Here is a 26,314-nt window from a genome sequence, read left to right on the forward strand (position 1 = left end):
GGAGGAGTGAATGTGTGAGGTTTTAATAGTAGGCAGCAGTGCTAGTGAGGTTAGCGGGCACTGCAATACAATAAAATGTTTTTGTGATAAAGAAAAAATACTGGAGTCTTTGTGTAGTCGATATTAAAAGTGACTCTGAAATTAAAAGAGTTATCCCCTGATTAGTAATTTTGCTATCTATATGTTACCACTTTGCCTTACCCTTCACTATCCATTAAAATGTTTTAATACGTATTGTGTTGACATTACAAGTAGTATACCAAGTCATACTTTGTCGTGTTATTGAATATTTTACTGCTGTAATTGCCTATTGCTCATGTTTGATCTATTCTTACTGTACACAGCCTTGAGTGAATTCCTTCAAAAAGGCGGTAAATAAATTCTAATATAAGTACATATTTTCCTGCAGAGTTTAGTCCATGTTTTCCCATGTAACCAACCTGGGGATCAGCATATGCCATGTTCCCGAATATACCAGTAAAGGTACCTTGATCGATGTATCCGGTAAATTGTGACACCAATTGCCTGACTCCGCCTGTTCAGTCATGTATAGTCATCCGTATTAATGATGCATGTTGAGAAAATGCTGCCTCTGATGTGCAGTTGCATAACAGTGTGTGTTTGCTGAAGACGTAGCATAATATTTTGGAGACAGTCAGATCCGCATCCTAGTAAAGCGCTATGTGTAGACTGTCACCTGGAATTATCCTAATCATGGGTTCTCCATAGCACGATCCCGGTCCATGTTGCCGTCACCAACCAGGAAAAGGCTGTATATGTTGGTATGTACTATATGTTAAGATGTACCATGCGCAATGAGGCAAATTGATAGTTGCTATTAGTAAGCGAGTTAAGAATAGCCATATCGTGTGAGCGTCATAACCCAGAATGTGGCAAAACAAACGACAGAAGTGCATGCGAGCATGCACATACCAATACCTGTGGGCAAAGTTCCCGCCTCTTAATGAAAGCAGATGTAATTGCATGTCTATTAAAATGTTGTATTACGAACTGTACCGACATATACTATGCCACCCTTTGCATTGTCTCCTAAACCATCGCTGTATCTGTCCCATGGTCATGCCTGGTGCATTCCCACTGCACACAGCCTCAAATGCACTCCTCAAATGTCAGCAAACAAGTACTAGTAAATCATTGACTAAATAAACGTATTGCACAGGTTAGATTAATGGGGGCCACTCGAGGTTAAGTTTATGTAGGAAAACCAAGATAGCAGTCTGTAACATCACACGGAATTGTAATTGTGAAGATCCATTCTGGATGCAATGCAACTAAGTTGCTAAATGCCCATCCGAGGGATTTAGTGAGGTGGTTATGTAGCCTGCTACCCAGGATTATGAGACCCTCTACAACGTCTTCCGATGACCCCTTCTGGACTATCTCATAGCTGAACCCTATGTAATCCTAAATTATTATGTAATGTTCTTATTAGCTAGATTTGCCTGGTGCAGCATGAGGTTAAGGAAGTCCAATAAGCTGTGAATATTAACCCCGTTTGCAAGTGGCGATTGTGACTTGACCAGAGTGCATGTTGTACCTCTGAGCTAATCATGGGGCATGCAGCTATATGATGCCTAAACTTTTATACGTAGTGGTGCTTGCCACAGTCACTATGTTATGGATAGGAGCACCTGGCAATTTTACCTGTGCATCATTGCTCGTGGTGAAATGATTTGTTTAGGATGTTAATGAAAGTTATTAATTGAAAGCCATAAAGTTACTGTACCTTCAACCTTATCATCGCTGTGCATCTCTAAAAGTTCATGTAGTACCTCTGTGCTATCTGTGGGGCATGCAACCATATGATGCATAAACCTTACATCATAGTGATGCTATCTGCAGTCGCTATGTCATCCATAGTAGCACCTGACAATTCTAGATGCTTGCATAACTGTGCATCATTACTCATGGCAAAATGATTTGCGCAGGCTGGAAAGGAAAATTATACATTGAAAGCAATCAGGGTGCTGCATCTTCAAATTTTACCTTCTCTGTGCATCTCCTAAAGGTAAAGTAGCTGTAGCCGTCCTCAGGCATGGCCAACAATGGAAGAAAGCCCCTCCGAGAAAAAACAGTATCCTGCATCGTTTTCTGGGAAACACATGCACAAACTTTAAAAACCTTTTTCTACGCAACTGTATCTTAGGGGATGGAGATATTTGTCTTCATGGAGCTCCCATTTAATGCACTCCAAGTTGTATTCATCATGAAATTGATGCTAGTTTCCAATTGGTGCATGAATTTAACAGGAGATAAATTGAACCAGTTGTGATGCAGGGCAAGTCTGCGCTCCAAAGTGGCGAATCTCCACATACACACAACCCCCACAGTTGAGTCAAGACCAGCAATATTCTTTAAAGGCCTACTATTAAGCCCACTAGCGAGGTCAAAATGTGACTACCCATCTAGATGAGATGGCAGCTGGGCAGCTGGGCAGCTGACACATGTGAAACTTTCAATTTACATTGGCTGTTTCTTCTCGCTGGAGAGGGCAAATAATTACCTAACAGCCGGTTATATGCAGATTTGGATGCTGAGAATACTAAATGCCAGAGCTGCATTACTGACGAAATCTAGTGACACAAGGAAAAGGAAATGAAATGTTGTGCGTCTTTGAACAAGGGGGTTAAGGCGAAGGACAGGTCCACATGTTACCCTTGCAGCAGTTCTTTCAGACCGCACTGATAAACAGAAATCTCTAAAAAAAAACCCAATATTAATAAGGGAGTGAAGAATCGCTGACAAAAATTCACCAATCATAAAAGTGTATAAGATTCAATGAGGCCCCCTTTCGAATGCAAAAACCTCCTGCAGCCTATGCTTTGCGTGACATGCCTCCTCCACTCTACTCTCCCAACTGCACTCTATGCACTCCAAACTACACCCTCTGAAGGGCTCTCCAAAGTCGAACACAGGAACCTCTCTTCAGACCTTTCATCAGCCCCCCAAACTCAGTGTTTCTGACACCGGGCACCCGATCCTCCGCTGTAGTTTCCTAGCAGGCCACGCGATGGTCCATTGAAACCCCGATGCTGCAACCAAGGCCCCCCAGGCCATTCGTCCAGCAACACATGCTCCGTGTCATTCGCAAGCCGGCAACATACTCGCTAGTAGGCAGGCCTAGAAGGGAAATGGAACCATGCACAACCGTTCGCAACATCAACTGGCCATCTGCCTGCACACTCGGTGTGTGAGCAACCCTTCTTCAATGCCCTATCTGTGTTGCAGAGCGATAAAGCTAGGCAGCATGCGTTGCCGGAATTGCATCGCCACTCTACCCGACATTGCTATTATGAGCCTGCGAGCATACACACTCCATACCAAAACCAAAAGGGGCGTTCATCCTGCCTGTGCTACCTCCCCTGCGAGGCACTAATGGCCGAATGAAACTCGCCACTCATAAACCGGAGAGCACCCCTGCACTCAGCTTCATACACAATCCTAAATCTACACGCTCGGACTTCACTTGTACCTGGATGGGTGGCCATCTCAAATCGAAGAAACCTTTGAAAAAATTGAAAGGTAAGAGGAGGTAGCAGAGCAATAAGTAAGCAGTTGGAGCAGCAGGCAAAATGGAGACTGCAACTTTCTGACGTCGCCTTTACAGTCTCCATTAGCCACCTCCTTTCTCCGCCCCTTTGAACTTGTCTGTTCCATGCCTCCGTGTCTCTCCTCTCTCCTAATACCTTCCCCGTTTCTATCCCTGACCTAACTTGCTTATGTCTAGACGTCCTAACCCCACCTCCCCAACCCCCTCCCTCCTCCATCTCTTCCTCTGGCTGTGCTGGGCCGCCACCCATTTGTACCCGTGACCACTTAATGTTGGGTCATTGTCCTTTTTAGAAAATGACACTACAAATGAGCTATGATTCCCACTGTGATGTTTTCAGGGAGGCCATGCATAACTTCTAACCAGCAGATACTGAGCTCAGAGACTAATGAACATAGGTTTATTGTATACTTTTGTATGTAAATGAGCCCAAAATAACAATTATCATATTTAGAGCTCTTGTGAATTTTTGGTATCCAACTACTAAAAATGACAATTTTGAGTTGCAAAGGGTCAGAAGAATTTACCTCAAAATGAAGGCATGTGAAGCAAAAAAATAAAAATAAAATAAAATCAATAAAAAATTCTGATTAGCAGTACAGTGATCTTTCATTATAACCACATTGTTTCTTCATACAGTGAATGTTAATTGCATGAAGTACTTTCCTATCATTAATTTTAGATGAAAATAAGGCTCCTACAGGTAATTTTTTGAGATATTCTGGGTTCTAAAATAGTATGGATGATATTCTAAGTTTTCCCATAGATGCAGAATAGGAAAAATTCCTTAATAAATCCAGGGAGGTAGTTGCTAATGTGTGTTAAGGGAATAGGGGGAGATTCTATATATGGCGCCTAAAAAATGTGCACAGAAAAACACTGCTAAGTGGTGCCTAGATTTAGGTGCACTATATAGAATAAACTTAGTTGATATCCCAGTGCCTAAAACTACGTGCCTCCATTTACACCAATGAAAATGTGCGTAGGTTTACATGCACTGGGCCATATTTTACAACTATGCTTGTAAATTTCAGAATGCCCATGAAACATCCATTTCTCCACCCACAACCATGCCCCATTTTGCCTGCGCATGGTAGAAGTTTGGCACACTGTGTTACAGAATACGCTTACTGAGTTGTGCGCATAAATTATAATTATTGCCAATTAGTGCTCATTATTGCTTGTTAAGTGCTGTTATCAATTTTAATTTGCTTGTTAGGCCAATTAAGTTATGCCTGCTGTTATAGAATACACCTGGATTTTGGCGTGAATTTCTAGGCATGCTATATAGAATCTGGGGGATAATGCATAATTCTTGCCAAATAACACAAGTTAAATGGCAAAATTCTATGTTATTTGCCTTTAGTGTATGTTTTAGTAGTGTAAAAAGGCACTTTCACTTTCTGTATCCAAACGGATGAAAAGCTGTGCTCTCAAAAGGCTCTGCTTTTAGTACCATGTCACACCCTGCTTTAGTACCACATGGTACTAAAAGCAGAGCCTTTTGAGAGCACAGCTTTTCATCCGTTTGGATACAGAAAGTGAAAGTGCCTTGTTGCGTTGTAGCTTTTACTATATGAGACGTGGGGACCCCTGATGCAGGTGCTAGTCACCGAAACACGGCCTGTATTGGGTCTTTTTGACAAGGCTTATTCATTAAAGAACTGTGTTCCATTTTTAAAGGCCCGTGGTGTTGTTTTTTTGTAAGGACTATTTCTTGTACCATAAAATTATAGGCAAAGGTTTGCTTTTAATAAGCTGCAGTAAAAAGGGGCCTGCGCTAGCATCAGCACGTTGACACATGCTGAGGCCCCCTTTCACTGCAGTGGGTAAAAGGACATCTTTTTTTCTCCAAAAGAAATGGCCATGCGGTAAGTGAACTACTTGCTCTGTGGCCATTTCGGGGGGGGGGGGGGGGGTACTAAGGGATCCTGCGCTAACTCGGCGTTAACCGGGCAGTGTCCAGCATTGCCCGATTATCATTGGGTAAGCACTGGCACTACAAAATTGAAAATATTATTTGTAGTACTGTAAATTGCATGCGTCAGGGGTGGGAACTACCGCTGGGCTCCTGCAGTAGCCTGGCTGTAGTTCCAGATTTAGTTAAAGGGCCCCAAAGTACCTTATCTAATATTTTCCCACCAATGTGAATAAAACAATGCCAATTTGATCATTTCTTGGATATAATTCTAGTACATGTAAATGATGGATTTTGTATAATACAAACAACATTTCTTTATCTTAGAATTATTTCATTAACCTAACAATGCACTTCAGTGAAGTAATAGTAAAAGAGAGAGAGAGAGAGAAATAAAATGATAGCAGAGACAATTATTGGATAGAAACTAATTTTGAATAAAAATAGTGCTTTTTCAATTTCAATTCAGTACCAGAATAAATCAATCTACAGAGCTTATGTTTAATAAGAACCTGAAAGAATTACTGCTGAATGTGAATCATTGTCCCTCCATGCTATTATCTAACACATTACTGTTTCTACGGTGAAATATCATTGCTGAATTACATAGATTAGTAGTTTTTATTTGTAATACACATGAAAGGCAATTCTATAACTGGGAGTGTGTAGTTATGCACCTCTTGTATGCATAAGTGCACAAAAAAGCAGCATTGTGTGAGTGCTAATGTGTATAACTGCAAGAGGGCATATATGTGAGATGAGCATGGGAGGGGCATAGGCATATCTCCCAACAAACATGTGCAACTTAAAGAATACTATAATTTATGTGCTTTGCATGATGAGTTTGGGTATGCTCATTTATTGAATGTATGCTAGTATTCTATAATGAAAATACAATAAAGAAACTAAGGGCCCTGTTTACTAAGCAGTGCTAAGGGCGTGCTAGCGTTTTTAGCACGCACTAAACTTTAAAGTCACCCTTAGAAACATATAGGTAAATCTAGCATTTAGCACGTGCTAATTTTAGCGTGCACTAAAAACGCTACTGCACCATAGTAAACAGGGCCCCAAATAACTGCAACAATTGATTAAACATATAAATATTAAAATGAATGTGCTCAGAATCTTATGGATGTCTCAGCCGAAAAGCTAAGTAGCTTAACTCGCTGATAACTTGAAATTCAATCATTGTACCTGCTCGAATTGAGAGCTGTGTGGTCAGCTATGCCAATGGATACCTAATAACTATTGATTAAAGCTTATAAATGTACACTTATCTGAATCAAGTAGGTGCAGTCCAACATTCAAGATGTTCTCCATAAATGCTGTAAAATCACTGAGACCACAATAAAACGTCACTGTGAAGTGCCTAATATGTGTTCAATCAATATCTAGAACTGTCATCCAGATGTCCAACAGTGTCCAAAAGAATACTCAACTACGCTTTAATATCCTATAACAAAGACTGAGGGGAGATATGATAGAGGTCTATAAAATAATGAGTGGAGTTGAACGGGTGTGTGATGCGTCTGTTTACGCTTTCCAAAAATACTAGGACTGGGGGGCATGCAATGAAGCTACATTGTAGTAAATTTAAAACAAATCGGAGAAAAAGTTTTCTTCACTCAACGTGTAATTAAACTCTGGAATTCGTTGCCAGAGAATGTGGTAAAGGCGGTTAGCTTAGCAGAGTTTAAAAAGGTTTGGATGGCTTCCTAAAGAAAATGTCCATAGACCATTATTAAATGAACTTGGGGAAAATCCACTATTTCTGGGATAAGCAGAATAGAATGTTTTGTACTTTTTTGGGATCTTGCTAGGTATCTGTGATCTGGATTGGCCACTGTTGGATGCTGGGCTTGATGGACCTTTGGTCTTTCCCACTATGGCAATACTTATGTACTTAATGTAGCAAGATGCTGATCTCTGCACAGCACTGCATTTCGCCAATGAAATCTTAAGGAGATCAGACCTTTTATATTGTATCAAAAACATATTTACACCTTCAAGGGGTTCAGTCTGAATTGCAGCACCTTGGAGAATTTCCTCCCATGGATGCAGGTGTCTGTTCTAGAGGGACGAAGAGCTTCAGCGAACTCCAATCCAGACTGATCCCTTGAAGATTTAAATGTTTTTGATACAATGAAAAGGTCTGATCTCCTGAAGATGCCATCGGCGAAATACAGTCTATGTAGAGATCAGCGTTTTGCTACATTTATGTTGATCTTTGGTATGGGGTATTAAAGCTTCACAGAATATTCTTTTGGACACTGTTGGACTTCAGATTGCATGTTAGTTTTGGGCACTGATTGGACACGTATTGAACACTTATTCATAGCGATTTTCCAGCATTTTTGGAGAATATCTTGAACACTGGACTGTACCTACTTGATTCAGATAAGTGGACATTTATAAGCTTTAATAAATAATCATTAGATATCTATTGGCATAGTTGACCACACAAATATCAGTTTGAGCAGGTGCAATGATTGAATTTCAAATTATCAGTTAGTTAATCTGTTTAAGATATTCAGCTGAGACATCCATAAGATTCTTAGCACCTTCACTTTAATATTTATATATTTAATCAATTTTTGAGCTTATATAGTAAGTCTCTTTATTGTATTTTTGTTTGATAAAGGACTGATATTTCATTTTATCCTCCAATTTTGTGTTTTTTGACAGTATTCTATAATGGCATCTTAGTGCACAGATACTGTTATAGAATTGGTGTTCAGTGAGTGGCATTGGCACACCTATCTGGAGGCACAAAATTATAGAATTGCCTGATTGCCTTTTTGTTTCCAAATTTCAAATGAAATTGAAATGTTGTCCATTTTAGACTCACAAGTAAATAAATGTATTGACTAAAGAATGTTTTATGACTATGATACTGATCAAAATTCATTTTTTATTTTCATGTTCACTGAAAAAAATGCACTGAAAGTTAAATTTGTTGGTGAAAATATGGTAAAACCAAGGGAGGACCAAGCAAACCAAGCTCTGCCTCTGGTTCCCCATCTCCCTTGGTTGCTGATGGTGTTTGCGAAAGTAATTGGTTGGGCAGTGGATCCTATGGCTAACCCATTGCTGCTTATAAGTAAAACTGTGTAATTGATTGACGTTAATTTAAAAAAATATTTTTTTCAGATTTTCTGATCAGAAGAAGAAGAGCTACCTTTGAAGTCTAATAAAAAATGAATTTAGTCCAATAAAAATCATCTTTTTTTTTCTCTGTTTTGTTTTATTTCTATTTATTACCTTTAAAAGTGGACTAACATGGCTACCGCATCACTTTACTAAAAATATCCCCCAAACTTGAAAATGTAGGGCTATACACTAAGGGGTCCTTTTACTAAGCCATGGTAAGAAGTGGCCTGCGGTAGTGTAGGCGCGTGTATTGGACATGTGCCGGGTCAGATTTTACCGGGTCTGCAAAAAAGGGCTTTTTAAAAATGGGATGGGAAACCAGCATGCATCCAAAAGTGGCCTGAGCCCTTAATGCCACCCATTGATCTAGCGATACGGGCTCATGTGCTACATGAATGTGTGACTGGTCGGTGCGTGCCAACTGCCGATTACCTCCAGAAACGATGTGGGTGGGAATAAATAAATAAATAAATAAATAAATCAATCATCCAGGCGTTATGGGCATGTGCCAAATCTAAAATTACCACCAGGGGGACATGGTAGTCTGGCGGTAGTCTTGTTGAGGCATGTGCTGCACGTGCATAGCACCTAAAGCGCCTTTGTAAAGGGCTCCTAGTAGGGACCAGCATTTTTTGTGTGGAATTTAAAATGCCATGTAATGGCCTATGCACTACATTTTAACTCGCACACACAAATTAATCACGGTGTTCACATACGTTTTGAACCCTGGTCTCCCAGTCTGCTTCTGTAATGAATATGCCACTCTTCCACTGTAAATTTTTCATATATCATATATCAAAAAATGCCGACCAAGGTGGCTGAATATTGGCCCATATATTTTTTAATAAACAAGAATGTAATTGCATTGGCCGCTTTTAGGTCAGATTAATAAAATTACCTCTAATAGAATGCAATAACAAATAATTGCTAGTATGGGAGAGCTTTCATAATATATTAGTACTGGACTTCATCTGTAACCCTTTTAACGTTGGTAACAGCACAGATAGTATACATATTTATGCCTACAAAGTGGTCCCTTGAACATAACTAAATTACCAAAAACTGTATATATTTAGGGGACCTACGAGGATAACTTGTATTACACACAACTTTGGATTAATCCTCTTCAGATGAGTACTGAGCAAACCTTGAAAAGTTTTCACTTTAAAAATTTTTATACATATATTGCTTTTACTGAAAATCTGGAGGAAAAACCTCAAAGCCAATCTATTCTGGGAGTTCTCTCTGTCATCATTGGCTAAAAAACATTCCAAATTTTTTTATTTAGATATAGTCCAAACAAAACTCTGTACTTAGCTTTTAGAGATGTACTGACTTCTCAAGTCTCTATTCCACGACCGAGAGTGGGCAAAGTTTCGGTAGCTTCATCAGGGTCCATGGAACACAAGCACACCATGGCTGTTGAACTCGGCTTCTCACAATGTCAGAAAATAGCGCCCAAATATATTAGCTGACATCAAAGGCTGTTATTAAATCTAGTTAAAAAAATTCTGCATCTGATCCTTTGGATTACCGTCCAATTTCTAATTTGTGTATTCTTTCAAAGATTACGGAAAAAGAAGTATTTGATCAGTTAATTTCTCATATATATTATTCTAATATTCTGCGTCCATGACAGACAGGTTTTAGAGCTACACACAGTACAGAAACTACAGTGACTGCACTGATTAGTGAACTTCATGTTATCAGCCGCATTTGACTTGGTGGATCATTCATTGCTTTTGCAGCATCTTCATTCCATAGGTTTGGTTGGTACAACCCTTGCTTGGTTTAAATTTTTTCTAACTCAATGAGTTTTTTCAGTATCCACTAAGAATGATATATCCTCTAGTTATGAACTATCCTGTGGCATTCCATAGGGCTCATCAATCCTGTCACCATTACTTTTCAATATTTTCCTCAGTCCACTAGCAACATTGCTTCAAGATCATAATACACAATTTTTCATTTATGTAGATGATATTCTTTTGATATATCCTATGTCTCCATTCTCATTAGATCTGAACCCCCTTCCAAAGTCACTTTCTGCATTATCTGTCTGGTTATCTTCTCATAAACTTGTACTCAACCAGCAAAAACAGTGGTTTGTTGGATTAGTGGTTCATTTAGTACACCATTGACTCAATTGGAATTTTTTTGATAACTTATTGTTTCTGTTGTCTTCTTTCTTTATTCAGGGATTCAGATTGACTCTAAATTTTCATTTGATAAGCAGATTTCTCATGTCATGAAATCTGTTTTTTTTCTGGTTACACTGTTTGCATTCCATTTGAAACTACTTAGATTTTAAGACACTACACACATTGCTTCATGCTTTCGTTATTTCCCGTCTAGATTATCGCAATACTGTCTATGCGGGTCTTCCACAATTCCAATTACATTAACTTCAGACCCTTTAAAACTCTGTAATTCATATGTAGTTTAAAGCAAGGCATTTTGATCCTGTCACTCCTCTATTTCTTGAACTCCACTAGTTACCTGTTTGGTATCGTATTTGGTTTAAAACTCTGCTTCTTACTTTTAAGACATTGCATTCTAGTAGTCCTGTATACATTTCATGTTTGATCATTTTTTATACTCTATCTTGTTCTCTCCACTTGCTCGATGCCAATCATTTGATACTCCCATCCCCTAAACAAGCTCAATATGAGTGAACTCGGCATTCTGCCTTTTATTTTTTAGCATCGTTCTTATGGAATAATTTACCTGCAGATATTAGATCAGAGCTTTCCCTTCCAAAGTTCAGAAAACATCTAAAAACTAATTTTTTTCAATTGGCTTTTCAATCTAGTTCCTGTTAACTGTACTTACCTGATTTTGATTGAACACACTATGGGTTGCGATTTTCAGCCAGGTTTTGTATTGTTGATATTATTAATTTGTGGTTGAATGATTGTCCTCTTTCCTTTTGAAAATGGCGATCTTGTTTTGATTTTTTGTTGATATTTTATTGTTAATCGCTTTGATCTGTTACTGTATAAAGGCAGTATATCAAGTTTTAAATAAACATAAACATATATGTTTTCAATTTTCTCGTGGTGACCGTCCTGTTTGAGTACGAACCTTTGTGAGACCTTCTGGGGTAACTTTTTAACAAGAAGCCTCCAAGCTTTATATGGCTTAGGGCCTCACCAAGTCTACATCCGGCACTGGCACTTCTGTAAGCACATATGCTAACATACACACAAGTGTTTCAAAGTATATGAAGATAAGCTTCCTGAACAACTATTTGCCACGGCTTCCTTCCACTCTTAGACTGGGCATATGAACCACAGAGTACTGAAATGACCTGTCTTTCTGTCTAAAACAATATTTGGAAGGATTCACTAGCATGATACACTTCAATTTCCTATAAATAAAAACAACTCTTGAGAATTAAAAAGGTCAATTAATAGTCTGTGCCCAGTTACAATCTTCATTATTAATTGATCATCTGCAGAGTGAGATTTCACATTTAGCATTCCTTTCAGGCATGTTAAAGCTGGTTTTAAGTGAATACGTTATGTGTTGTCCTATTTTGTCAGTCTTTCTCCCTCTGACTCAGCAGTACAGTGTACTGCTTCATTAGCTTTCAGTTTATTGCAAATGATGGTGCAATTCATCATGTGTTCATACAGAGGTATAACTATAGAATTTCACTCTGAGCAATGCCATGATTAAATTATATGTCATTTGGATGGATGCCAGGTATGATTCCAAGTAATAATACTGCATGGGTTTGTAATCCAGACTCCTTTCATTTGAATTTCTATATGGAGATGAGTGTGGTAGCCGTGTTAGTCCATTCTTAAGGTTATCAATAGAAATCAAACAAAATAAAACATGGAAAAGAAAATAAGATGATACCTTTTTTATTGGACGTAACTTAATACATTTCTTGATTAGCTTTCGAAGGTTGCCCTTCTTCATCAGATCTGACGAAGAAGGGCAACCTTCGAAAGCTAATAAAGAAATGTATTAAGTTACGTCCAATAAAAAAGGTATCATCTTATTTTCTTTTCCATGTTTTATTTTGTTTGATTTCTATTGATAACCTATATGGAGATGGAAAGGCTTAGCATTAAACCTTGTTTTATACTAACCAAGTGGCATCATTTTGTGTTTTGAGAGTAACAAGAGGATCACTGCTAATATATCAGTGCACACCTATGCTTCCATGTTAGTCAGTTTACTTTAAAAAGCAAAATGGAAAAACTACAAGGAATAAACTTATGGGTCAGATTTAGTAAATGGCGCTCAAAGTTAGGCAACAAGAACAGTGGGAAGTGGACCAGGCACTCCAGAGACACATCAAGGAAGCTTCAAATTCCCAATGGAAACAATATTTATTGATGGAAGCCTTCTATCAATAAATATTGTTTCCATTTGAAGCTTCCTTGATTTGTCCCTGGAGTGCACGGTCCAGTTCCTACTGTTCTTATTACTTTGCGTCGTGCTTTGTGGTATTTCAGCGTTCCTCTACCAAGGTGGACTTTCTCTGTGCCCAAAGTTAGGCACCATGAAGATCGTGCTAAGCTGCAGTTCTATAAAGGCCACTCAGAAGTAATCAGCCTTTACAGAATAGCACTTGGCATGAGGACTTACACCTGGTGTAAGCTGGTGTTAATCCTCACGTCTATACCCTTCCCATGGCCATGCCCCCTTTTGAGTTTTGCACTATGAAATTTAGGCATGCATGTTATGGAACAGGGCATAGGGCATAGTAACATAGAGGGGCATAATCGAATGTCGCCGGCCAAATAGATCGCCGGCAATCTATGTTGGCGGCGGCGCTACAGCTGGCTGGAACCGTATTATCGAAAAAGATGGCCGGCCATCTTTTTTTTCGATAATACGGTTTAGCCTGGCCAAATGCCTTGGAGTTCGCCGGGGTTGAGATGGCCGGGCTTGTTTTTCAGCGATAATGGAAAGTTATGTCGGCCATCTCAAACCCCGGCCAAATTCAAGGCATTTGGCCGTGGGAGGAGCCAGCATTTTTAGTGCACTGGCCCCCCTGACATGCCAGGACACCAACCAGCCACCCTAGAGGTCACTGCGGTGGACTTCAGAAAAGCTCCCACGTGCATAGCTCCCTTACTTTGGGAGCTGAGCCCCCCAAAGCACCCCCCCCAACCCACTACCCACAAATATACTGCACCCACTAAAATTGCTCCAGGGACCTGCATACAGCCTCTAGGACTTACTGCTGCTGTATAACTTTGGCACACTGGTTCACACCTGAAGACTAATCTCTCTGAAAAAGTCCTTTCTTGAAATAACCACGTTTACTCACAGTTAACTGCAGATCAGAGTCCCCTGGTACTAAGATTAGCAGTAGGTCAGAGCTGGCACAATGGTGTACAATGCCCTCTTACAGCACCATTCAAGGTAAGAACTACGTTCTCTAACGTGGGTAACAACAGGAAAGGGAACTAAAACTGGCTTACAAAAATGGCCACTACTGCATGGACTACAACAGGAAGCAAAACAGGGCACACTCTGACCCAGTTAGCAGGGGGGAAAAGCACCATGGGAGTAGAGCCCAGTACCCTACACCCACCACAATGCATTGCTAATGTGACTCTGCAGGGCACCTAACAGAAAAGGTGTCACACTCACCTGAGAGCCACATCGCAACCAGGGAAAGACTGTCAGAGGATAGCACACATTCTCCTGTCATGGAGGTGGGTACGGCAGTTGAGGCTGGCATAAAGGCTGGCAAAAAAGGTTTTTAGTTTTATTTTTTTAGTATGGAAGGGGGTTGGTGACCACTGGGGGAGTATGGGGAGGTCATCCCCCATTCCCTCCAGTGGTCATCTGGTCAGTTGGGCACCTTTTTGAGGCTTGGTCGTGAAAATAAAAGGACCAAGTAAACCCGGCGAAATACTGCTTAACACCGCTTTTTTTTTTCATTATCGCGAAAGCTGGCCATCTGGTAGCCACGCCCATGTCCTGCCTTCGCTAATCTACCGACATGCTCCCTTGAACTTTCACCGGCGAAGTGATGGGAAAGCGGCAATGCTGTCTAAAATGCCGCTTTCGATTATACCGATTTCGCCATTTTTAAGAAATCGCCGGCCATCTCCCGATTTGTGTTGGAAGATGGCCGGCGATCACTTTCGATTATAAGCTGGATAGTAACATAGTAGATGACGGCAGAAAAAGACCTGCACGGTCCATCCAGTCTGCCCAATAAGATAAACTCATATGTGCTACTTTTTGTGTATACCTTACCTTGATTTGTATCTGTCTTTTTCAGGGCACAGACCATAGAAGTCTGCCCAGCACTAGCCCCGCCTCCCAACCACCAGCCCCGCCTCCCACCACCGGCTCTGCCACCTAATCTTGGCTAAGCTCCTGAGGATCCATTCCTTCTGCACAGGATTCCTTAATGTTTATCCCATGCATGTTTGAATTCTGTTACCGTTTTCATCTCCACCATCTCCTGCGAGAGGGCATTCCAAGCATCCACCACTCTCTCCGTGAAAAAATACTTCCTGACATTTTTCTTGAGTCTGCCCCCCTTCAATCTCATTTCGTGTCCTCTAGTTCTACTGCCTTCCCATCTACGGAAAAGGTTTGTTTGCGGATTTATACCTTTCATATATTTGAACGTCTGTATCACATCACCCCTGTTTCTCCTTTCCTCCAGGGTATACATGTTCAGGTCAGCAAGTCTCTCCTCATCCATCTTGTAACGCAAATCCCATACCATTCTCGTAGCTTTTCTTTGCACCGCTTCAATTCTTTTTACATCCTTAGCAAGATACGGCCTCCAAAACTGAACACAATACTCCAGGTGGGGTCTCACCAACGACTTATACAGGGGCATCAACACCTCCTTTCTTCTGCTGGTCACACCTCTCTCTATACAGCCTAACAACCTTCTAGCTACGGCCACTGTCTTGTCACACTGTTTCGTCACCTTCAGATCCTCAGATACTATCACCCCAAGATCCCTCTCCCCGTCTGTACCTATCAGACTCTCACCGCCTAACACATACGTCACCCGTGGATTTCTACTCCCTAAGTGCATCACTTTGCATTTCTTCGCATTGAATGTGTGCACGACTACCAATTATTACCAATTCAGTGCCAATTAACTCCAATAATTGATTGTTAGTGCTTAATTGACTAGTTTACAAGTGCATCTGAAATACGCACCCAGATGTGGGGTCTCAACTTTGTGCAACCTAAATAGAATCTGGAGGTTAATGCATGGATAACGCCCAGAAACAGGCTAGCACATGGTTGTGTTAATGGGTTTTGTGGTAGTTTGCCTGTTATCACACAGTAAACCATGTATTACTGAATTTTTCAGAATTTTCAGTCAGGGGGCATGGTATGGGTGGAGAGTAGGCATGGAAGCATTAGCCAGCTAGCATGTTACACTTACCATGCACTGTCTAATTTATTTATTTATTTGTTGCATTTGTATCACATCACCTTTTTGCAGGCTCAATGTGGCTTACATGGTACCGTAATCGTCATTAACCGATTTTGGTATGAACAAATACAAGTTGTGATTAATATCAAGGTGATATTATGGTAGAGTGAGGTACATGTATGGTAAAGACAATTGGGGAGTACTTAGAGAGGGAAAGGAAGAGTTAGGATATGTCCGTTACGATCTTTGGTTAAGTTGTGTCACAGATGTCCAGGTTTTTTTTGTTGGGTCGGTGGGGTATGCCCTTCTGAACAGTTATGTTTTTAGTGCTTTCCGGAAATTCATGTGGTCGAGTGTGGTTTTTACTACTTTTGGTAGTGCGTTCCACAATTGTGCGCTCAGTTAGGAAAAACTGGAGCACTTTAGAAATGTTAAGTAGTAGTAGTAAGTAGTAGATTCGTATTTGAGTCCTTTGCTGCTTAGGTAATGGAGGTTTAGGTATGATCTTGCTGATTTTATGGTGTTTCTGGGTGGTAGGTCGATGAGGTCTGTCATGTATCCCGGTGCCTCGCTGTAGATGATTTTGTGATCTGTCATTCAGATTTTGAATGCGATATGTTCCTTAATTGGAAGCAGTTTTTCTCGGAGTGATTTGGCGCTGTCAAAACGTGTTTTTCCATATATAAGCTGTGCTGCTGTGTTTTGGGCGGTTTGAAGTTTCTTTATGATTTGTACAGATTTGATGCAGGAGAACTTAGTGTCCCTAAAATAGGAGGCAGTATGTGGTCCCACATTAACTTTCAGCAGATACCACGCCAAATGGATTGAAACATTACCGCACAATGTGCTTCAAAAAATACTGGGAATGCTCCTTCTTGATACAGAGTTAGTTTTGTGCATGCTGAGTATTAAAATCCTGCATTAAAATGCTTTAAGCCTATAATTTAATGCACTTTGGGGTCCTTTTACAAAGGCAAGCTAGCGTTTTTAGTGTGTGCTGAAAATAAGCATGCGCTAAACGTTAGAGACACCCATATATTTCTATGGGCGTCTCTAGTGTTTAATGTGTGCTAATCATTAGCACACACTAAAAACGCTAACACGCCTTTGTAAAACACCCCTTTAGTAGAAGGGCTCCTTAGCTCACAAGTAGAGGGTAATCTATATCTACTAGCCAAATGTAAGAAATAAGCTGTAGAGAATGGAATAGTTAGGGATTCAAGCTGCATACAACCAGCAAGGTGGCTGAGGTATAAAAGCACTGTTTAGTTTAGTTTAGCCTTGTGAACCATTGTTAACATATACTCTAAATTGAATCTGGTAGGAGACATGAAGCCAGTGATGCTGGATGAGTAGTATGGTCACATGTTCAAACCTACTAGCCAGACAAAACAACTGGACAGCCATATTTTGAACAGACTGCTTCTTTGACTCAAAGATTACCTTGCTTACTGCAGATGTTTAAGAAGGGAATTGGGAAGTTCATCATACCATAATCAAGACATGAGACATCAGTGGTGTAAAGAAGTGACAGCTGAGCTGAATTATCCAGAAAACAGCATATAGACCTAAACTGGTGTATGACTCAGAAAGATGAGCGAACACTGTGGATCAGCTGCAGATCAAAACGAGAGAGACTGATCAATGATAACCCCTATATACTGAAAGGAGTCCATTAATGAAACCAGAGAACCAGCAAGAAGGGGAATAGCAGAGGGATGCTCCTACCTACCAGTGATCCAGTCTGCCAAGGATTTGGATGAACTGAATAGCAATTGGTTAGTAGCAGACCAGGAAACTGATGCATCAAGACACAACTGGAGTTGTGAGAGATTAAGATTCTGCAGGTGGACAGCCCAATATTCATCCAGTAGTGGGCAGTGCTTTTGTTGTCCACCACCAAACCTAGATATTCAATTCTGGGCTATTTTATTTATTTGTTGCATTTGTATCCCACATTTTCCCACCTCTTTGCAGGCTCATTGTGGCTTACAATACATCATGAGTAACAGAAATACATGAAACAGTATACATTTAGTGATAACTGAAGGATTTTGGGTAGCATGATAATGATAAAACATGATAGTATTTTAACCATTACTATTTTAACAAGATAGTATTTAAGAAGTATATAAGAATTATATAAGAAAAATACATTTAGTAGTAGCTAAAGGATCTTGGGTAACATGATAGTGAAAGAGCATGGTAGTGTTTTGGCAGGTTGACATAGTAGAGGCAGTTTTGGATGTATGTATAGGAGTTTATATTTGTATACCTTATTAAAGAGATAAGTCTTCAGTAGAACTCAGAACTTATCTAATTCATAGATCGTTTTTAATTTATGCGGCAACGCATTCCAGAATTGTGTGGTCAGGTAGGAAAAGGTTGTCGCGTGCGTTAGTTTGTATTTGAGACCTTTACAATTTGGGAAATGAAGATTGAGGAATGTGCGGGATTATTTTTTAGCACTCCTGTGTGGTAGGTCTATCAGGTCTGACATGTAGGCTGGTGCGTCTCCATGAATAATTTTATGAACTAGGGTGCATACTTTGAACGTAATACGTTCTTTAAGTAACTTAGTAGATGATGGCAGAAAAAGACCTGCACGGTCTGTCCAGTCTGCCCAACAAGAGAACTCATATGTGCTACTTTTTGTGTATACCCTACTTTGATTTGTACCTGTGCTCTTCAGGGCACAGACTGTATAAGTCTGCCCAGCACTATCCCCGCCTCCCAACCACCAGCCCCGCCTCCCAACCACCGGCTCTGGCACAGACCAGCCAGTGCATCTTTTTTTGTAGGGATTTAGCGCTTTCGTATTTTGTTTTACTGAATATGAGTCTAGCTGCAGTGTTCTGAGCTGTCTGAAGTTTCTTGATTATTTGCTCTTTGCAACCAGCGTAGAGTGCACTGCAATAATCTAGATGGCGGCTGAGTACCATTGATTGTACCAGGTTGCGGAAGACGGTTCTTGGGAAGAAAGGTCTTACTCTTTTTAATTTCCACATCGAGTGGAACATCTTCTTGGTTGTATTTTTTGCGTGACTCTCAAGTGTTAGGTGTCGATCAATGGTAACTCCAAGAATTTTTAGGGTGTCCGAGATTGGAAGATTCAGTTTTGGTGTGTCAATGGTGGTGAATTTGTTCGTGTTGTGTTGTGAGGTAAGTATTAGGCACTGGGCTTTTTCTGCATTGAGTTTCAGCTTGAATGCGTCCGCCCATGTGTGCATGATATGTAGGCTTTGGTTGATGTCATTTTCAGAGACTGACATTGAATATCCTGGGATTTTTTTTAACTGCTAAAAAGTTAACCAGTTATACCAATATTCAGCACTAACTGGTTAAATCTTTAGTGGTTAAAGATAGGTCAGTTATTTATGTGGTCCTATTTGGCTGCTAATCTTATCTGGTTAGGTGCTGAATATCGGTGCCTAACCAGATAAGTCAAGCAATATAGTCAGTTATATGTTAGGCAACATTTAGCAAAGATAATATTAATGGTTTGCAGGGCAGATGCAGGGCACACCCCCTGCATCTACCACACAGAATTTGCATGTTAATTTTTGTGTTAAATGTGCAGAAAGTGCAAAACTACTGCACTTTAGTAAAATGGCTCCTATGATTCAGAGAAAAGGTAAGAAATGGGAATAGTCCTAGAGAAGTTGTTTGAAGCCAGGAACAAAGAATAGGATCAAGATAGCAGTAAGTAGAGATGAGTTTCCTAATGGTAATTCCACTGAGAGTGTTAAAGGAGGGCCAAGGTCTGTTCAGTTTGGAAGCTATATGTGATAGATAGGAAGGTGATGTAGTAGATGGGAGACTGGATATTAGCTGTGGAGGGGGACTGAGGGGGAGAGGGAAATGAGTTAAGCAGGCAATAATCTTTAAGTCAAAGAAGCAAGCAAAAGAATCAGCATTAACAGAAAGTTGAACAGAGGTAGGAGAATCAGCAGTTAAAATATTTATGACTCAAAAAAGCTTCTTTGAATGATTGACAGCAGTAGAGATCACTTTGGAGAAATAAAGCCTTCAAGCTCCCTTTTCCTTATTATGAAAAAATAAGTGATTCTACAACAGTGAAGAATGAATTCTGATTTATGATTTCTCCATCATCTTTCTACCTGCTGTGTTTCAAATGTTGAAGGCCTCAGTAACTTACCTGTTTACAAAGATATCTTTCACTCCGAGTTTTATATCATTTTTTAAAACTTTAAGTCCATTTTATCAATATCTTTTCAAACACAGAAGCATACTGATTACATGCACCACATTCTATATGCATTTCAATCAGTACTTCCTTAGTAGTGTACTAATCTCACTACCTTGATCATATATCCAAATGATCTACACTATTTTTCCCTATGTATTTTACATATACACTAGACAGACGTACACAATGACTTTTTTAAAGTTGAAATTGTTCCAAGATTTAATTAGGTATAGCTATAGTCTTCACCTATAAACTTTCTACCATTGATTGAAGTCTCTTCATTTGTTTCTGGGTTGCCTGGTCTATTTTCCACTCTTTGTTTACTTTAGTTGTTTCGTTGTGGGATCCCAGTGTTCCTCCGCCTTGTCGGACCTTCACTGAAGGCCCCATTGGTACCATAGTTGAGAATGGGCAGAGCAAAAAGAGACAGGTTTAAGAAGATCAATGGAGTCCAAATTAAATGAAGGGGGGAGTCCCAACATAAAAGAAAGTCTGAGGAAAAAGGACCTAAGAGGGGAGAGATGAGGAATCAATGTGGCTTAGTCAGGGCTTTTTTTGAGGGGGTACTTGGGGGTACTGAGTACCGGCACCTTTTCCATTGTCAGCTAAAATTGACCCATGGAACCCATGTTTTAATGATAGAGCTCAGGTTCTAAACACCAATTCTGTTTTGTTATAGATTCTGTGACTGGTTGCAGGGGGCCTGGCAATTATGGGGTGGATCCCTCCAGTGATCACCCCACTCCTGAAGGGTGGCCTAGCATTTGAGTACCGGCACCTTGTTTGCTAGAAAAAACACACTGGGCTTAGTCCATGGATAAAAGTAACGGGGATGATAAAGGGAGCAGGCATCAATGGAACCTTAAGCAGAAAAGAAATAAGGACATGATTGGACCAAGATACAGAAAGAGTTTAGAAGAAAGAGAGATCTAGCGATGAGTTAGGGGTAGAAAGTACAAGATCAAGATGACCTGTGGTATGAGATGGGAAGAGAATGTACTGCTGGGCAACTGTGCACATATATATGCAGGTAAATCATGACTCCACCCATGCTCTTTCCAAACTCTGTCCCTGGAAACACCTACTGTACAGATTCATGCCAGTTTGCAGCATGTATACTTCTAGGCATGAACTAATTTTATAAGAGCCCATTTATATGTAGAAATCAGTGTTTTGCATGCAAAACTGGTTTACAAAATTACTCTCTCAGTGCTTTTCAGCTTTCAGTGAAACCATGATGCAGCTCACACACCTATACAGAATGTATAAACTTCCCAGAAACCTTAAACCAGAATATGTTATGTTGTATAGCAAATAACGTGTCACATTTATTTTCTTTTCCTCCTATAGAAAATCATGAGCCAATTTATGCTTCTTTCTTTTTTTTTTCTTTTAAATTTCAATTACATGGAAAGTAAAATATATGTTAGGACCAAGATCCTAATATATCTAATTTTCATTTCTGATGTTATTAAAGAGACAGTAATATTGTCATTGCATAAATACAATCCTCCATGCTGCACATTTCTAAAGGAAAATATTCATAAAGGGGCCAATGCAGAAAGCTAGTGCAGATTGTAGCATGCTGTCAGCAAAAGGTCTCTGCACAAGTGGCTGGCCACATAATACAGGAAAGAGTTTTACACATAAATTAACCCTGCACAGAACCTTGGGTTAGACACCAGGGCACAGCATATTAAAATGAATGGTAATGAGGCTATTAGCTATTTGTCTCCAATGTAGAGAATTACACAAAAAACTTTCAAGGCAAGCACAACACAAGAACTTGACAGCCAGATCTAAGGAGGTGTGGAAGGGTTAGTTCATTCTGCTATAGTAGAGTCTGTGAGGATTTAATGCCAGTTTCTTCTTTTTGATGCAAGCATAACAGTATCTGCAACTTGTAAGACAGAGTGGGAGGTAACTGTTCTGAGTGAAGGTCCAACAAGAAAAAATCTGTATCTGAGTATATACTGCAATATTGTTCTGTGCATAAATACGGCTTTAAAAAACCTCCTCGACGACCCCCTCGAAAGGACTGCGTCCGCTGGAAAAACCGGCTTTTAGAAGGAGATACAAATCTGCCCGGCCTGTACTGCCTCGCGTCCTTCAACCGACCTCTAGCCGAACCACCTCAACTAGCCGCCTCAGGCCGTAACTCTGGCAACCGTGAGACCTTGGTATCCCCAAGACCACTCATTAGTTTATCCAAGTCCTCTCCAAACAACATAGAACCTTAGAAAGGTAGAGGACACAACTTTGCTTTAGAGGCCGCATCTGCCACCCAGCCCCTAAGCCAAAGATCCCTGCGAGCCGTCACCGCCAGAGCCATATTCTTAGCCGAAGCCCTTAGCAAATCATAAAGGGTGTCCGCCAAAAACGAAGACCCCATCTCCAATTTGGCCAGGACCTGAACCAAACCAGTCCTATCTAACGCAGGCTCATCTAAGAGCTTTTCCGCCCAACGGAAACAAGCTATGGCTACCAAGCCCCCCCACACAGAGGCTTGCAAGGCCAAAGCCGACAAATCAAAGCTGCACTTCAGAAAGGACTCTAGCTTCCTATTCTGAGGATCCCATAAGGCTGTACCGCCATCCACCAGAATGGCCATAGCCTTAGTAACCGCCGTAACCACCGCATCCACAGTAGGTGGTTTCAGCAGGGCCAAATCTTCCGGAGGCAAGGGATACAGCCACGCCATAGTCCTAGACACCTTACAAGCAGCCTCCAGCACAGACCATTCCTGAAAAACCTTGGTCTTTCACTCTTTCAAAAAGTACAAAGACCAGGGGACACTCAACGAAATTACATGGAAATAATTTTAAAACGAATAGGAGGAAATTTTTTTTTCATTCAAAGAATAGTTAAGTTCTGGAACTCATTGCCGGAGGATGTAGTAATGAAGGTTAATGTATCTGGGTTTAAAAAAGGTTTGGCCAAGTTCCTAGAGGAAAAGTCCATAGTCTGTCATTGATATGGACATGAGGGAAGCCACTGCTTGCCCTGGGATTGGTAGCATGGAATGTGGCCACTAATTCGGTTTCTGCCAGGTACTTATGACCTGGATTCTCCACAGTTGGAAACAGGATACTGGGCTAGATGGACCATTGGACTAACCCAGTATGGCTGTTCTTATGTTTTTATTTTCACATGTGCAGATGTGTACCAACACTTTCATTTTGCTTATAAATAGCTGCCTTCAGCGCAGAACCTTGTACATATGTGTCTGTTATGCTACCTGATTAGCATACAAGTTCTGTGTGCTTCAAATTTGCATATGATTAGCACACAGCATTGATGAGCAAAGCATAAGCATTATATTCACTTTAGAAGCTGTGCACTCAGCCATCAGCTCATGGCTGTATCGAATGGCTTTCTGCATTAGCCCCAGGTGGCTTGTTAAGCATGGCCCACAGCTGGCTTCTTGACCTCTTGCATCTCTGTGAGAATTATTAGCATCTTGGGAGTTAAAAAGTTTCTTCTCTTGGTATGGAAATAAGGGATGCCACTAGTGGTAGTCCTTGGTGCTCCAATACTAGTCCATGAAGATCAGATGCAGTTTTATAGCATTTGGAGCCACTGTTAAAACAGTGTATCTGAGTATTTTACAGGATTACATCCAGCAAATAAATATTAAAAACAGAAAATTACAAACAAAAGAGAAAAGACAGAAAGAAGAACTAAAAGTCTCACTCAGCTTAGAGGGAACAGTGATTACAAATAATAAAGGCATCTTCAAATAGCAAGGTCTTTAATTTATTTCTAAAACATAAATAAGAAGATTCCATATGTAGAGAGAGTGGTAAGCAGTTCCAAAGCATTGGCCCTGTTACTTAGAATATCTTACTTTGTATAGAGTCCAAATGAGACATAAAAGTTTTTTCCTGCGTGTAATATAATGAACTGGAGGGGATGTATGCTATCAATAGCTGCAATAGAGGAGCTGGAGCCCCTGACTGATTTTAAAATCAATTGATAGGATTTTAAACATAATCCTGTAAGAGACTGGCAACTTTCTAAAGTAGCGGGGTCAATGGTCCCACTTTTTGCACCATAGAACAATCTGATGGCAGTATTTTGTAATAATTGTTGACAATCACTTGTGGTATATCAAGTGCTGAAAATAAATAAATATACATAACTATTTGACGAATTACATTCAATACAGAATTGCAGTAATCTAGAGTACTAATAACTGTGGAAAGCAAAGTAAGTCTCAGTACTTCGTGTAATGAAAGAGATTTAACTGAGTGGATCATGAAGAGTAAGTAAAAACAATTCTAATATTTGAGTCATGTGGTTTGAATGATAAGGTTCTCATCTAAGATCACTCCCCAAATTTTCATAGTGAGGACCCAAGTAACAATGAACCTGCCATTAAAAAAGATGGAGTCTATAATATGGATTGTGTCCCACTAAAAAGCATTCCCTTGGTCTTTTTAGGGTTTAGTTTCACATTATGAGTTGTTAACCAGTCTACAATTTTCAGAAGCTTGGTATTCAAAATATTCACATTTGTTAAATTGGAAGGGTCTATCGTACTAAAGATTTGAGAATCATTTGTGTACACAAAAGCTGTCAGATCTAAAGTACATAAGTACATAAGTAATGCCACACTGGGAAAAGACCAAGGGTCCATCGAGCCCAACATCCTGTCCACAACAGCGGCCAATCCAGGCCAAGGGCACCTGGCAAGCTTCCCAAACGTACAAACATTCTATACATTCTATACATGTTATTCCCGGAATTGTGGATTTTTCCCAAGTCCATTTAATAGCGGTTTATGGACTTGTCCTTTAGGAAACTGTCTAACCCCTTTTTAAACTCTGCCAAGCTAACTGCCTTCACCACGTTCTGCGGCAATGAATTCCAGAGTTTAATTACGCGTTGGGTGAAGAAACATTTTCTCCAATTTGTTTTAAATTTACTACATTGTAGTTTCATCGCATGCCCCCTAGTCCTAGTATTTTTGGAAAGCGTGAACAGACGCTTCACATCCACCCGTTCCACTCCACTCATTATTTTATATACCTCTATCATGTCTCCCCTCAGCCATCTCTTCTCCAAGCTGAAAAGCCCTAGCCTCCTTAGTCTTTCTTCATAGGGAAGTCGTCCCATCCCCGCTATCATTTTCGTCGCCCTTCGCCGCACCTTTTCCAATTACACTATATCTTTCTTGAGATGCGGCGACCAGAATTGAACACAATACTCAAGGTGCGGTCGCACCATGGAGCGATACAACGGCATTATAACATCCTCACACCTGTTTTCCATACCTTTCCTAATAATACCCAACATTCTATTCGCTTTCCAAGCCGCAGCAGCACACTGAGCAGAAGGTTTCAGTGAATTATCGACGACAACACCCAGATCCCTTTCTTGGTCCGTAATTCCTAACGCAGAACCTTGCATGACGTAGCTATAATTTGGGTTCTTTTTTCCCACATGCATCACCTTGCACTTGCTCACATTAAACATCATCTGCCATTTAGCCGCCCAGTATCCCAGTCTCGTAAGGTCCTTCTGTAATTTTTCACAATCCTGTTGCGAGTTAACGACTTTGAATAACTTTGTGTCATCAGCAAATTTAATTACCTCACTAGTTACTCCCATCTCTAAATAATTTATAAATATATTAAAAAGCAGCGGTCCTAGCACAGACCCCTGAGGAACCCCACTAACTACCCTTCTCCATTGTGAATACTGCCCATTTAACCCCACTCTCTGTTTCCTATCCTTCAACCAGTTTTTAATCCACAATAGGACTTTTCCTCCTATCCCATGACCCTCCAATGTCCTCTGTAGCCTTTCATGAGGTACCTTGTCAAATGCCTTTTGAAAATCCAGATACACAATATCAACCGGCTCCCCTTTGTCCACGTTTGTTTATTCCTTCAAAGAATTGAAGTAAATTGGTCAGGCAAGATTTCCCCCCACAAAAGCCGTGCTGACTCGGTCTCAGTAATCCATGTCCTCGGATGTGCTCTGTAATTTTGTTTTTAATAATAGCCTCGACTAAATTAAACTAAGTAGTGTGGTCATAAAACAACTAAATAGAATTGGGGCCAGCAAAGAGCC

At 40.3% G+C, this 26,314-nt stretch overlaps 1 protein-coding gene across 3 annotated transcripts in view; it reads right to left on the reverse strand.

Moving 5' to 3' along the window:
• PACRG (parkin coregulated) overlaps window positions 1–26,314 on the reverse strand; it is a 1,071,517-nt gene that overhangs the window by 55,929 nt on the left and 989,274 nt on the right. The window lies entirely within an intron of this gene.

The sequence above is a fragment of the Microcaecilia unicolor genome, chromosome 3 (genome assembly GCF_901765095.1).
Source record: "Microcaecilia unicolor chromosome 3, aMicUni1.1, whole genome shotgun sequence".
In the NCBI taxonomy this organism is placed as follows: domain Eukaryota; kingdom Metazoa; phylum Chordata; class Amphibia; order Gymnophiona; family Siphonopidae; genus Microcaecilia; species Microcaecilia unicolor.